Here is an 8,887-nt window from a genome sequence, read left to right as displayed (position 1 = left end):
AGTTCTAGCAGTTTTGTGGTAGAGTCTTTTGGGTTTTCCACATAAAATATCATATCTGCAAAGAGTGAGAGTTTGAGTTCTTCTTTGCCAATTTGGATGCCTTTTATTTCTTTTTGTTGTCTGATTGCTGTGGCTAGGACTTCTAATACTATGTTGAATAACAGTGGTGATAGTGGACACCCCTGCCATGTTCCTGACCTTAGGGGGAAAACTCTCAGTATTTCCCCATTGAGAATGATATTTGTTGTGGGTTTTTCATACATGGCCTTTATGATATTAAGGTATGTACCCACTATCCCTATGCTCTGAAGAATTTTGAACAAGAACGGATGCTGTAATTTGTCAAATGCTTTTTCTGCATCTATTGAGAGGATCATACAATTCTTGTTCTTTCTTTGATTAATGTATTGTATCACATTGATTTGCGGTTGTTGAACCAACCTTGCAGCCCAGGGATAAATCCCACTTGGTGATGGTGAATAATCCTTTTAATGTACTGTTGGATCCCATTGGCTAGTATTTTGGTGAGAATTTTTGCATCCATCTTCATCAAGGATATAGGTCTGTAATTCTCCTTTTTGATAGGGTCTTTGTCTGGTTTTGGGATCAAGGTAATAATGGTGGCCACATAAAATGAGTTTGGAAGTTTTCCTTCCATTTCTATTTTTTGGAACAGTTTCAGAAGAATAGGCAGTAATTCTTCTTCAAATGTTTGGTAGAATTCCCCTGGGAAGCCATCTGGCCCTGGGCTTTTGTTTGTTGGGAGATTTTTGATGACTGCTTCAATTTCCTTAGTGGTTATAGGTCTGTTCAGGTTTTCTATTTCTTCTTGGTTCAGTTTTGGTAGTTGATACATCTCCAGGAATGCATCCATTTCTTCCAGATTATCTAATTTGCTGGCATATACTAGCTCGTAATATGTTCTTATAACTGTTTGTATTTCTTTGGTGTTGGTGGTGATCTCTCCTTGGTCATTCATGATTTTGTTGATTTGGGTCATTTCTCTTTTCTTTTTGGTAAGTCTGGCCAGGGGTTTATCAATCTTAATTCTTTCAAAGAACCAGCTCCTAGTTTTGTTGATCTGTGCTATTGTTCTTTTGGTTTCTATCTCATTGATTTCTGCTCTGATGTTTATTATTTCTCTTCTCCTGCAGGGTTCAGGCTTTATTTGCTGTTCTCTCTAGCTCCTTTAGGTGTAGGGCGAGGTTGTGTATTTGAGACCTTTCTTGTTTCTTGAGAAAGGCTTGTATTGCCATATACTTTCCTCTCAGGACCGCCTTTGCTGTATCCCAAAGGTTTGAACAGTTGTGTTTTCATTTTCATTTGTTTCCATGAATTTTTTTAATTCTTCTTTAATTTCCTGGTTGACCCATTCATTCTTTAGTAGGATGCTCTTTAGCCTCCATGTATTTGAGTTCTTTTTGACTTTCCTCTTGTGATTGAGTTCTAGTTTCAAAGCATTGTGGTCTGAAAATATGCAGGGAATGATTCCAATCTTTTGGTGTCATTTGAGACTTGATTTGTGACCTAGGATGTGACCTATTCTGGAGAATGTTCCATGGGTCCTAGAGAAGAATGTGAATTCTGTTGCTTTGGGATGGAATGTTCTGAATCTATCTGTGAAGTCCATTTGTTCCAGTGTGTCATTTAAAGTCTTTATTTCCTTGTTGATCTTTTGCTTAGATGATCTGTCCATTTCAGTCAGGGGGGTGTTAAAGTCCCCCTCTATTATTGTATTGTTGTCGATGTGTTTCTTTGCTTTTGTTATTAATTGGCTTATATAATTGGCTGCTCCCATGTTAGGGGCATAGATATTTACAATTGTTAGATTTTCTTGTTGGATAGACCCTTTAAGGAGGATATAGTGTCTTTTCTCATCTCTTATTACAGTCTTTGGTTTAAAATCTATTTTGTCTGAATAAAGGATTGCCACCCCAGCTTTCTTTTGGTGTCCATTAGCATGGTAAATGGTTTTCCACCCCCTCACTTTCAATCTGGGGGTGTCTTTGGGTCTAAAATGAGTCTCTTGCAGACAGCATATCGATGGGTCTTGTTTTTTTTATCCAGTCTGACACCCTGTGTCTTTTGATTGGGGCATTTAGCCAATTTACATTCAGGGTAACTATTGTAGGATATGAATTTAGTGCCATTATACTGCCTGTAAGGTGACTGTTACTGTATATTGTCTGTGTTCCTTTCTGGTCTGTGTTGCTTTTAGGCTCTCTCTTTGCTTAGAGGACCCCTTTCAATATTTCTTGTAGAAATGATTTCGTGTTTGCAAATTCCTTTAGTTTTTGTCCTGGAAGCTTTTTATCTCTCTTTCTATTTTCAATGACAGCCAAGCTGGATATAGTATTCTTGGCTGCATTTTTTTCTCATTTAGTGCTCTAAATATATCATGCCAGTCCTTTCTGGCCTGCCAGGTCTCTGTGGATAGGTCTGTTGCCAATCTAATGTTTCTACCATTGTCGGTTATGGATCTCTTCTCGCGAGCTGCTTTCAGGATTTTCTCTTTGTCTCTGTGACTCGTAAGTTTTACTGTTTGATGTCGGGGTGTTGACCTATTTTTAATGATTTTGAGGGGGGTTTCTCTGTGCCTCCTGGATTTTTATGCCAGTTTCTTTCCCCAAATTAGGGAATTTCTCTGCTATAATTTGCTACAATATACCTTCTGCCCCTCTCTCTCTTTCTTCTTCTTCTGGGATCCCAATTATTCTAATATTGTTTTGTTCTAATGTATCGCTTATCTCTCGAATTCTGCCCTTGTGATCCAGTAGTTGTTTATCTCTCTTTTTCTCAGCTTCTTTATTTTCCATCATTTGGTCTTTTATACCACTAATTCTGTCTTCTGCCTCATTTCTCCTAGCAGTTAGAACCCCCATTTTTTTATTTCACCTCATTAATAGCGTTTTTGATTTTGACTTGGTTAGATTTTAGTTCTTTTATTTCTCCAGAATGGGTTTCTCTAATAACTTCCATGCTTTTTTCAAGCCCAGCTAGTATCTTTAAAATCATCATTCTGAACTCTAGTTCCGACATTGTACTAATGTCTGTATTGAGTAGGTTCCTGGCAGTCGGTACTGCCTCTTGTTCTTTTTTTTTTTTTTTTGAGGTCATTTTTTCCATCTTGTCATTTTTCCAGAGGAGAATAGATGAATGAGAGACCAAAATGGTAACCGGGTAACAACGACCCCAGAAAAATGTAGACTAAACAAATCAGAAGAGACCTGAAAATAGGGGAAAAGAAAGGGAAAGAAAGAAAAAACAAAAAGAAAAAAAAAGAATATGTTCAAATATGATCAGCCTGGTGCTTAGATCAGTGCCACACACTAGATTTTGGGCGTATTTTGGTCTGTTAGATGAAAGTGCCTCCCAAAATTTTAAAGAAGGAAAAACTTATGTAAGTACAAAAATAATGGTAAATATGATGAAGGGATGGAATATGACTGTAAAGATGAAAGTTATAAAAGATTTTATAAAGGAATTATGATAAGAAGTTGGTTGAAAAAAGAAAGAAGAGGATTAAAAAAATTAAGGAGAGAATGTGATCAGGCAGGAGACTAGAACAAAGCCATTCACTAGAGATTTAGGGTATATTTTAGTGTGTTAGATGAAACTGTATCCCAAAATTTTAAAGAGAGAACAACTTATATCTATACATATATATATAACATTATATATATATATAAATATATATATATTTATATATATATTTAATGCATTATATATATAAATGCATATATATATATACACCAAAAATAAGGTTAACTACTATGAAGGGATAGAATGACTTTAAAAATGAAAAATAAAAAATATTTTTTTTAAAAAAGGGATTGATAAGATGTTGGTTGAAAAAGGGAAAGGGCGGCGGAGCGATGGGGCTGCGCGCGGGAGGAGCGCTGGGCAGGGCCGGGGCCGGGGCCGGGGTCGGCCGTGGGGCTCCTGGGGGACCCGGGCCGAGCAGCGGCGCGCAGGGCGGCAGCATCCACTCGGGCTGCATCGCCGCGGTGCGCAACGTGCCGCTGAGCGTGCTCATCCGGGCACTGCCGTCCGTGCTGGACCCGGCCAAGGTGCAGAGCCTCGTGGACACGATCCGGGAGGATCCAGACAGCGTCCCCTCTATTGACGTCCTCTGGATCAAAGGGGCCCAGGGTGGTGACTACTTCTACTCCTTTGGGGGCTGCCACCGCTATGCGGCCTACCAGCAGCTGCAGCGAGAGACCATCCCTGCCACGCTTGTCCGGTCCACCCTCTCAGACCTCAGGGTGTACCTGGGTGCTTCAACACCAGACTTACAATAGCAGCCTCCTTGGCACCTCCCAATACTCCCAAGAGCCCGGAAGACACAACCTGGCCTCTAGGGCACCAGGCCATGCAGGAAGCGATCGGGCTCAGGGGCACGTGCTCTGTGCCTAGGGGGCGGTCTGACTCTGAGCACCTGTTCCACTAGCTGCAAGACCGTGGACTCATTACTGAACAATGTGGGAGCCCCAGATCCCACTGCTGCAGAAACGGGGACGTGTCTTTGCTCTCGAGGTATTCTTGAGAGAATGAAATGGAAAAGGAGATGGGTTGGGAGAGCGACCTGTTCCTGGCTCCAGATTCCCAAGCATGAGGTCCTACATTTTTGTCTGTGTATCTCCCATTATGTGGAATACGTTCAGCTGCAAGTAAAGGAAAGCCTAGGTTACAGTGGCTTAAACAAAGAGAAGTCTGTCCACACAGCGTGAATTCTGGAGAGAGGTGGTATTGCTTCAGCACCCCAGTGAAGATAGGACTCACATCTCTGATTCCATTTGGCCTTGTTACTTCGTGGTCAAAGATAGCTGCTGGACCTCCAGAAATTGTGGCTGTGTTCAAGGAAGAAAGGTGTGGGGGAGGAAGAAGGGCCAAGCCAGCTGTCGACTTCTATCATGAAGTCAGACCTTTTTCAGAGGCCTGTTTCCTGTGCTACCCCCTGCATATTTCTACTTAGGTCTCCTTGGCCCAAACCAGCTACAGTTGCCACCCCTGGCTGCGAAGAAAGCCAAGATGGCAGGGAACAGAATTGTCATAACCAGTAGACCCTTCATACTCCATCCTGTGGAACCGGCACACCGCTTCCTGAAATAAAATCCCATTACCAAGAGAGAAATAAGGAATTGTGTATCAGCTAGTCTTTGCCGTGTAACAGACCATCTCCAAACTTGACAGCTGAATGCACGTCATTCATTTGCCTACAGTTCTGCAGGTTTGCAATTTGGGCTGGACACATGGGGATAGTTCTGCTGGGCTAGCCCAGCATCACTCCAAAGGCTGCAGGCAGTCAGCTATTACCTCGAATAGGGCTGGATGGTCTAAGATGGCCCTACTCACTTGTCTGGCATTTGGCAGGCTGGAGGCTGGGTGACTTTGTCCTCGTTCATGCTGCAGTCTCACCAGCAGTTTCGCTCAGGCTTCCTGACATGGCTTCAGAGTATCATGAGAGTGAAAGTAGAAGCTGCAAGGCAGATGGATCTCTCCCAGGGCTGGGCCTGCTCTACTAGGGGCATCTGTCATGGTCTGCACTGGTGGGGTGGGGGTAGGCCAGATGGGACATTCCAAAGGGGCTTCTGAAAACAAGAGTCCTGGGTGAAGGAGAGAAGGACAGGAAGGGTGCAAAGTGAAGCAGGTTTTGCTCTCACTGTTCTGCTAAGGGATCTCGGTCCCTGGATGTTTTCAAGCCTCAGTTTTCCCAGCTCAGTAACCAAGACAACAGCTTTCCCACCCATTCTCTGTCCCAGGGAAAGATGACTGAGGTGACCAGTTTAAATGTAAAATGAATATAGTCCTAAATGCAGTGTAATATCCTAGAACCAAAAAAAGGACATTGGTGGAAAAACTGGAGATCTGAATAAGGTGTGGATTTTAATAATATACCAGTCTCAGTCTCTTAGTTTTGACAAATGTACATGTAAAACGTAAGGTGATGGTGGGGTAGGCTGGGTGCAGAATTTGGGGGAACTCTTTACTCTCTTTGCAGCTTGTAAGTCAAAAATCATTCCCAAATAAAAGCTCATTTAATAAAAAAAAAAAAGAAAAAAAAAAGAAAAAAAGGATAATTAAAAATATTAACTTTGAAAGACTAAAGAATCATGGGAAAAAAACCATGAATTCTATGTGCAATATTTCCCTCGTGCTGGAGTTCTGCCATTCTCATTGATGGGTAAACTTGGTCTTGGCTGGCTGTTCTTGCTGATCTTCTGGGGGAAGCGCCTGTTGCAGTGGTTCTCAAATGTCTTTGCCGGAGGTGGATTTGCACCACTCTTGCGGGGTGCCAGGCTAAGTAATCTGCTCGGGTTTGCTCTTGGGAGATTTTGTTCCCAGCAAACTTTCCATACAGCTTTGGAGGATGAGAGTGAAAACAGCGGCCTCCCAATCTCTGCCCAGAGGAGCCAAGAACTCTGGGCCCCACTCCTCAGTGAGCCCCCAGAGAAAAGCAGTCCATCACTCCCGTCTCCCTGGTGTCTGTCCGCACTCCGTGCTCACCTGGCCTGTGACCGAGTGTTTCTATCTCTGGCACCTGACCCTGTGTGGAGTCTCCAAACCCAGCAGATCCCTGTGGTGCACTCCCGCGCTGCTCCTCCCGGGGGAGGAAGAGGAGTCTCCCTGTATCTGCCGCTTGTTGGGTCCCTGCTGGAAGAGCAGTGGCCCCACTGTGCTGTGGATCGTGGTTTATGGCAACCCTGAGCTGAGAGCCCGCTCCTTGGCTCCGTCTCTGCAACCAGTTTCCCCACTCCAATCTCTGGGAGCTCTGCCACACTCAGGCACCCCCAGTCTTTCTGTGACCCTGAGGTTCCTGAGACCAGCAAGGGAACCCTTGTTCCAGCAAGGGTTCCACCCCCCGCTTAGCCACTGGAGCGTTGTCCCTCAGCGGAGCCAACTTCTAAAAGTTTTGATTTTGTGCTCCACTGCTCTATCACTTGCTGGTAGCAGCTGACGGAGGCCCCCCTCCCCCACCATCTATCTTCCCAATTATCGCCTCAGATTCACTTCTCCGCACGTCCTACCTTCCAGAAAGTAGTTGCTTTTCTGTTTAGAGAGTTGCTGCTATTCTTTTCTTGGATCTCCTGTTGAGTTTGTAGGTGTTCAGAATGGTTTGATCCCTATCTAGCTTAATTCCTGAGACCAGACGAAATGTAGATCTTCCACTCCTCCCCTCAGACTTTGAAGGTTTTATCAGAGAAATGCTACAATCTGTTGTACTTTTCAGTAAGGTTACTCTGGCAGCTCTATGGAGGACATACCAAATAAGACAAAATCATAAGCAAAGACCAGACGAGGGGCTGTTGCAGAATTCTAGATGAGAGTGGCCAGGATGTGAGTGCTAGCAGCTGAGCTGCTCAGGCACAGTTAGATGTGGAATATATTTTTGAGTAGAATTGACAGGACTTTCTAGCTTTGCTTCTTTCCCTCCCTCTTTTCCTTTCTTCCACCAGTGCTGAATGGCAGGATGCTAGTACTTGGGATCCTGAGATAATTATGGTACATTTCCTGACCATCAGAAGGCTGTGGTGGGAAGGCGGGTAGAAGAGAGTGACAGAGGAAGAGCAGGCTTGTAAATGAGGAAGTGTGCCTGCTGGGAGATACACTGGGATATATACACCCAGATAGGAGAGTGAGAATTCCACCAGGGTGGACATCCACGAGGGAGTGATCTGGAAACTTTACAGAAAAGGTAATGTTTGAGCTGAATTTTGAAAGACGAGTAGGTGTTTGTTTGCTAGGCAAACAAAGAGGGAAAGAAGACTCCTGGCAGAAGCAGCAGTGTATGCAACAGCAAGGCAGTGTGAAATAGCCTGGCACTTTTGAAGAACTGCAAGTCATGCAGTTTTGTATGGTTTGAGGTTGAGAAGAGTGGGTGGATGAGTGGGAGAAGGAAACGAGAGGCTTGATAAGAAGTGTAGCTGCAACGGTAGGCTGGGGCTTGGACACTGAATGTCTCATGCAGTCTGATAAAGAGTTTGGGCTTTGTCCCTTAGGCAAATGAGAATCTTCAAAGGGATATATAAATAAGGAAGCTCTTGATCAAGTTTGATTTTTTTTAGAAATGGCAAAATGTTAGCAGCATGGAGAATGGATTAGTAAGAGGATGAGACAAGGCATAATAGATTTTTAAAAAATTAGTAACTTTGTTTTAAAACCAATTGTTATTAGTTAATAATTGCTTATAACAATTCACAAAATTCATTTATTATTGTTTTCCTCTATCACATATTCATATAGTTCTAAGTAAAATCAGAGAAACTTGTTTTTGTGTCTATATGTAGTAGTATTATTGGAATTGGAAATGTCCAATTCCTTTCATAATTTTTAGAGAATTTGTGAAGCTGCATGTTGGGACCTGCCAGCCAGATTGTCTCTAGGGTCCCTTTGACATTCTGTGAGCTTGTAACTAGAACCAACATAGAGCTTTTGCTCCTTTTGCAGATATTAGAGAGTGTTCTAGTTAAAATAGTGTCTATGCTGATATTATCAACTACAACCTTAGTAAGTTCTCAATGAGCCAAACGTGCTTAGAAGTTGCAGTAATTGTACTTCACTTATGGTTGGCAGGGTTTAGATATGAGTCATATGAACACCACATAGAGATATGTGTATTGCCTAATGATGCCATCACTGAAAATGAGAGAAAATTGGCTCAAGGTTAGTGTATCCTTTGGAAGGCCAGCAGGATAATACTGTTACTGCAACTACTGTCTTACATTTGTGTAGCATTTCCTAGTTTGCAAGTTACCTTCACAAATATTCAGTAAACCCCATATTAAGCAAAACATCCATAAGATAGTTATTTTCTTTCATCATCCGTGTTATGACACCAGGTTCTTTCTACTTTGGTAAATATCAAGTGACAGGACTAGATTAATGC

The 8,887-nt window shown here is 42.8% G+C and overlaps 1 pseudogene; it reads left to right on the top strand.

Moving 5' to 3' along the window:
* Window positions 1–3,875: 3,875 nt before the first annotated feature.
* LOC112835531 (sulfiredoxin-1 pseudogene) lies at window positions 3,876–5,137 on the top strand (annotated as a pseudogene).
* Window positions 5,138–8,887: the final 3,750 nt, after the last annotated feature.

Source organism: Callorhinus ursinus, unplaced genomic scaffold (assembly GCF_003265705.2).
Source record: "Callorhinus ursinus isolate GAN/ISIS: 27379988/994484 unplaced genomic scaffold, GSC_fseal_2.0 scaffold4, whole genome shotgun sequence".
Taxonomy (NCBI): Eukaryota; Metazoa; Chordata; class Mammalia; order Carnivora; family Otariidae; genus Callorhinus; species Callorhinus ursinus.
The sequence above is the reverse complement of the archived record's forward strand: the minus strand, read 5'-3'. Positions and strand labels throughout refer to the sequence as shown.